This window comes from Phyllostomus discolor, chromosome 5, assembly GCF_004126475.2.
Source record: "Phyllostomus discolor isolate MPI-MPIP mPhyDis1 chromosome 5, mPhyDis1.pri.v3, whole genome shotgun sequence".
Taxonomy (NCBI): Eukaryota; Metazoa; Chordata; class Mammalia; order Chiroptera; family Phyllostomidae; genus Phyllostomus; species Phyllostomus discolor.
This window is the reverse complement of record NC_040907.2, coordinates 69,600,998-69,607,057: the sequence shown is the minus strand read 5'-3', so window position 1 is coordinate 69,607,057 and position 6,060 is coordinate 69,600,998. Positions and strand designations below refer to the sequence as shown.

The following is a 6,060-nucleotide window of genomic DNA, read 5'->3' as shown; positions in this document are numbered from 1 at the left end:
TCTTCTCTTTAATAAGAGTTATACATGTTACTTTCCTTGCTCTTTTCTCCTTTTTATTACTTGTTAAGCTTTTCATCAACACTGCCTGGGCATATCTGAGGCTCCCAACCTTTCAGCCCCGACAAGGACTGGAGCAGTTATAATCCCATCTTAATTTGGCAACTTTTGTAAAACACATAAAGGGCCCAGGGTCACTTTTGGTCTCTAGGGCTCCTGTGACCCTGTAGTCTCCCGCCTGGGACTCTGTGGGCAACTCCTCTCCGTTTGCATTCCTCTCCAGCAGTCAGGATCTTACCACTCAACTTCCCACCCTCCAGGCACAGTCATACAAGGCTGACTACCAGTGTCTGAGCCTTTGCCTCTCCCCCTTCCCTCTTCAGTGGCCTTTTCTACCCCTTTGGTTGCAGTGCTTGGGGGGAGGGTATGCAGTGAGGAGAGGGATGAGTCTCTGGACTAAAAGCTAGGAACCTTTAAGGAGAAAGGTTTTTGAGGTAGGAAAGATGCCTGATCCCTTCCCCACTACCATTTCCAAACACTGCATGCCCAGCTGAGGGGACCAGGCCTGGAAAGGTACAGGAAAACCAAAGCCTGTTAGGCTATGAGGGATTAGGGCTGGAAGGAGCCTCAGGAGTCAGGAGGCATCTAGTGCCCACCTACTTCTCCTTCCCCCTCTATTTATTTATTCTTCCTTACTGTGGATTGCGTGGGGGTCTTTTCCACCTCGGTGCCTGGCTCCTCACCTCCATCCCCAAGCATGGCTTGATATAATCACCATGACAACTGCAATCTAGGAGCATACACATAATAGAGATGAAATAGACAAAAGATTAGCATGCCATGAAAAGTACAATAAGTTTCTTATTTAGCATTTAGATAACTATCTTTCCTTCGGAGCAAGCTTCAAAGTTGAAGCCAGTTTAGACCAAGAGGATTAATTCTTTCTCTCGCATGCTTCATTGAATCTCTCATTACCAAACTTTGTCTGTATTGATGTAAGATTTGATTGAAGATTAGAGCATTTAGCAAATCTTGCTTTTCTGCATGTATCAGGTCCTTTCAAGCACGGATCGCGATGCCCAGTGGTCAATACCCTTACTTTTATCCAGTGTCTGCTTCATTTAAACTTAATCAACTCCATCAATGAACTGGAACAGGGAAACGTCCCTGTGGTAAGAATGTTGTGCTTTTGTGGGATAATTCTTTGCTCTTTCCCAATCCGTTGGCGTTAAACCTAAAATTGCACTATGATGAACTTCTTTTTTAATCAATATGATAATGACAATTGAGCCTGAACGCTCTGGTAGGACTTAGAGTAGAGCAGGATCTGGCCTCCATTACCAAAACAACTTCTGGTCCTGCGATAGTCCCCCTCCTTTCGTGTGGCTTTAATACCTTTTCTTCTCTGGCACTGAATATTGCTCAAGCTGGAAAATGATGCATCTTTGTAGGGAAGGCTCATATGTCACAGCCAGAAAGTGAAACAGACCGATTGGTTGTGTGAATTATCTGACTTGCTGCAGTGAATTATTTGCACTGTTTCCCTACCTAGTCAACAAGTTCCTGAGGTATAGTAGAGATCAATCAAAACTGACAGCCAGCGTGTGAAGGCTTTACTGTGTAAATCTGGTGCACTCATCCTGGCCATGCCAGCCCTGGCATCTGTATATCATTTTTATACTGCTACCAGTAGAGCAATTTCAAAAGTATTTGCAAGGAAAATGCGTGTCCCCATCTGTTCCTGGAAGCATAAATGTGCCACCTTCGGAGGGTTTTCACTGGTAATCATATCTTTAATGATCAACAGACTAGTGATATATATTTTTCCATAAAATGGGGTTTCTTTACTTTATTGTGATTGGCTAGAATAAATAGTGTTTCCATATGTTAGGGAGATAAAATATAAGATTAGCAGCGGTCCTTTGTTAGATAGTAAACAAAAGAAACAATTCATTCCAAATAATCTTTGAAAAGAAGCAACGACAAAATTAAGTTGCAATAACAGAGCATCAAAGGCCCCAGATCAGAAAACAGGCCTTGCTCCTCCCAGGAAAGAGGGCCGTTTAAGAGCAGAAACTCAGAGTGTTCTAGAGGACTCTGGTGGCTTATTCTCAGAAGCAGGGGAGGGAAGAAGCAGGATAAGGAGAAGGTACAGCAATGCTTACTGTTCTTTTCTGTTTTAAGGTTATATTTCCTTTCCCTTTATTTTACCTGCTATTTGCCCACCCTTACTGCAGTGGGTGGTATGTTTAGAAAGCAGGAAAATGCCAGCCTGATGAATTCTTTTCAGGCCTACAAGGTGGTAGGGATTGTTCTTGTACCTTAACAGTTGGCTTCCTCTGTTGGAGATTTTTCTTCTTCCATAGAAAAAGGTGACTTCAGAGGGTGGGGCAGAATAAGGGCCTTTATGTGAAATTCCAAAGCCATGCAAAAGGTGCCTGGAGGTAGTCAAGACCTGCCAGAAAAACCCAGGAAATGTTCTTCGTGATATAATACCACCTGTATAGGTTACAGTCTGCAGATACAATCAGGCCCCAACCACAATCCTACCTCCGCCACATGCATTCTCCACATTGAGCACTTAAGAGAACACATACTTCCTCCTCCCTTGTTCAGAAGCAGAAACTCTCACTTCTATGGATACTTTTTCCTGGTGAAATTTGGAAGCTTCTCCTCTAGGAGGTCTGTCCAGAGGTTGCAACTGCCTCCTTAAGAATCTCCAATTCTGTTTTCTTTCCTAAATTAGGAGAGAACCACCCCTCAGTTACACAAAGTACTGACTACTTGAATCTAAAGAATGCTTTCAGCCTTTGAACTCTCCAGAAAATAAGTGAAGAGCAACTTAGACCCATTTTCTACAAGTCAAGAATTGAGAATGCGAAGGTGGGGGGTTCTCTTTAAACTTTGAGAAGAGGACCATTTAGTAGGTTAACTGTTAAGCTGGTTCTTTATTCTTTACAGTGTGCATTGTTATGGACCCCTCCACCCCGCCCTTGTGATAAGGGAAATGCTCTGTGTTTTCTGTATATCTTACTTCCCATCCCCCAACAGAGGTTTTTGCTTTCTCTGAATTCCTGCTGCTCTCACTGGAGAAGGAGTGTGTGAGTATTAGTTTCAAAGTAGGAAATACTGGTCTTCAGATGGGTCTTAAACAGAAAGTCTCAGTTAACAGTGAGGCTGAGGCTTCAGAATAAATGACAGTGCAGTAGAAAAACAGAAGATGGCCAGGAGAAGATGGGAAAGCAAGCCACTGTCGAATTATTTTCTTTTAAAATTTTCTCTTAATTTTTGAAATATAGTCTTACAGGCTGGGGTGCATGTAAGCAGACATAGACCATATAAAATTTACAAGTAGATCACACTTTGCCTGATTTGAAACCAGATTTACCATAGTATTGCAAATCTAAGACTAAAAGAAAGGGAAGTCACACTGGGGTTTCCACATTGTGTTGTGATACACTGCAGATTTCAGTCTTCAGTGAATTTGCTTGCCACAGGAAATTCTGGCATGTGTTATGTATGAAACATGATTGGCACTCAATCCAAAAAATTCTATTTCCTGATTTCTATGTATTTTAGTTAGAAACCCATTTTGCATTGAATTTCTAGGGTTTTCTCTTTTTTCTTTCATAAAAGTGAAAGGAAGTTTAAAAAACCCCTCACTAACTGATTTTGTGTGGAAGGAATAAATCTGTGATGTTTGCTTCTTCCCTGTTGAGGAGGCTATAATTGGGACATTTCCCAATCTGTGCTTCTGTTCTCCCAGGGTCCTCTCTAACCCGTGAGCTTCTGTCAGAAACATTGCTGTCCACACCAGAGTAGGAGGCATCTGCCGAGCTCCCCTTTGGGGCTCCTGCTGGTGGAGGCTCTGAACCATAGAACATGCATCCAAGGTTTTCCTAAACCCTAGAGTCATTTGCAGCACATAGTCCTTTGCTGCTTCAAAACCACAGACCCTGTGCATGTGTATATCCATAACAGAGATGGAAGTCTTGGCAACTATAGCATAAAGATAGAAAAATTTAATGACACACTGTGTTCAGGGTTAAAGTTACCAGCACTGACATTGCTGTTTCTTTCCCTCCACAGTCTTACTGCCACTAAGCAACCTCATCAGTCTGGGCTTATTTCACTGGTAATGTACTTAATTCCAGATAAACTACTAGACAGCTATGTGAAACAATATTATTTGTAAACCAATTTTATCAAAACAAAAATCCCTCTCACCTTAGAGGAAAACATTGACCCTAAATACTAATTCAGACATTTAAAAACATATAGTTTAATAGTGTTAATTTGCATATATTCATAATTGTAATATGCATAGTAAGTATATTGTAGTATTTTTTTAGATGTCCCTAAACAAGACAGGGATGGGCAGGCAGTACAGTGTTTTGGAAAGAAATTCAGTTTTTAAAAAAGATAAACTTAAGAAAATGGCTTTTGATTAAGGAAAATAAACTCAATTGATAGTTAAGACCAAATGAAGTTTTAAAATTTAGTATCAATCCTGAAATTAAATTACTGATAAAATGCTGCCTGGATCTTAAAAATGAAAAAGTGTTTAAAATCAGAAAATGAAAATTTGGGGGGAGTTGAAATTTTTTTTCCCCTATTATTCTAAACGGCATAGTAATAATATGTTAGATATGTTAGGTCATCCCTGACTTTTACTGGGGATTTTCATCTTGTTTCAGAAGGAAATATCAGTAAACAATTTGTATAGTTAATAGCCTCATTCTAAAGAAGTAATTTCCAGTCAGAATTTCTACAATCACCCTTGTCTCTGGACACTATAAAGGGACGTGTTTTAATTTTGGGTCAGAACTGGGTTAATGTCTGGAGACAAGATCTTAGTTTCCCCCTTGGGGGAAGTGGGAGGAGAAAAGAAGCAAAATTAGCTCTGCTGTGCGGCCGAAGAACTAGTCCAGGCACCAATGAGAAAGGGAAATTGGGATTTTTGGCAGTGCTCTTCTGATAGCCCCGTGTCACGACCATCTCGGAGACAGTCACCTTGGGAGCCGCTTATCCCGGTACCTCCCACCGCTTCTCAGTCGGCAAAACACCGAAAACCCAAGGTACCTTCTTTCTGGATTCCCCGCCCCAATCCCAACACAGGTGTCTGGAGACTCCACAGCTGTTTTGAGAAGCCGACCGGTCCACCCAGAGGAGGATAATCCCGGCCCCTCCGGGAGTTCGGGATCGGGATTGGGGCGCCTTCCACGCGCCGGTGGGACCGAGGCGGTACTTAGCCGCGGCCTCCAAGGCGTGTGACCCGAGGGTGCGCCTAGACCCGGTCCGCACGCGCCACCGCAGCCTTCCGGCAAGCCTGGCCTCCAGCGTGGCTGCTGGCCCAAGGTGGACCCAGGGCTGGTCCGACCCCCGGGAGACGACGTCCACCGGAGAACGTGCCCTGCCCAGGCCCGGGTGGGTCGCCCTTCTCGACTGTGGGGGCGCGGGGGGGGGTAGGCGGTGGAGAAGCTGGCTTGTGCGCACAGGCAAGTCGGCTGCTACAGCTTGCCACTGGTTAGCCCGAGGCAGACGCGCGGGAAATGGGTGAAACAGGGACTGCGCCCTTCTTGCCCGCCCTTGCCGCCCCTCGTGCCCCAAGTCACCGCCCCAAGGGCACCGACGCGTCTCCCTATCTTGAGGCCAGAGAGCCTCGGGCTTCGCTCCCCTCGGCCTGGCGCGGAGGACGAGGTAGACGGGATCCGCGGGATTGTGGCGCCCGAATCCCTGTCAGTGGGAGGGTGACTAGGAGCCCGCGCCCCCAGCCCCCCATGCCCTGCCCAGTGGCCAGAGGCCTCTCCCTCAGACACCTTCCCCGGACATTTCGGACTCTACGCTCTAAGGCGAGACCCGTGGCTCTCTGCGAGCTCCGCGCGCTCGCTGACTCCGGGCTGGGGGTAGCTCCGGGGCCGCTCGCCCGAGCCCTGGAGTCCGTAGGGCTGGGCCTGGGCGCGGTGGCCTGGTGCTTCCCCGGCCCGCCCCTTCTTTTGCCCTCTTCTACGGTCTCCCGACTGAACCGGAAGGTGTGAGAACCCCTCCCTGAGGCGGTGGCCC

General features: G+C 45.7%; 1 long non-coding RNA gene across 1 annotated transcript in view; it reads left to right on the top strand.

Annotated features, from left to right (window-relative positions):
- Positions 1 to 723: 723 nt before the first annotated feature.
- The window catches only part of LOC118500681, a 9,354-nt gene continuing 4,017 nt past the window's right edge, over positions 724 to 6,060 (top strand). Inside the window, exon 1 of the long non-coding RNA XR_004903258.1 lies at positions 724 to 1,169. This is a non-coding gene — a long non-coding RNA (uncharacterized LOC118500681). The remainder of the gene's footprint in view (positions 1,170 to 6,060) is intronic.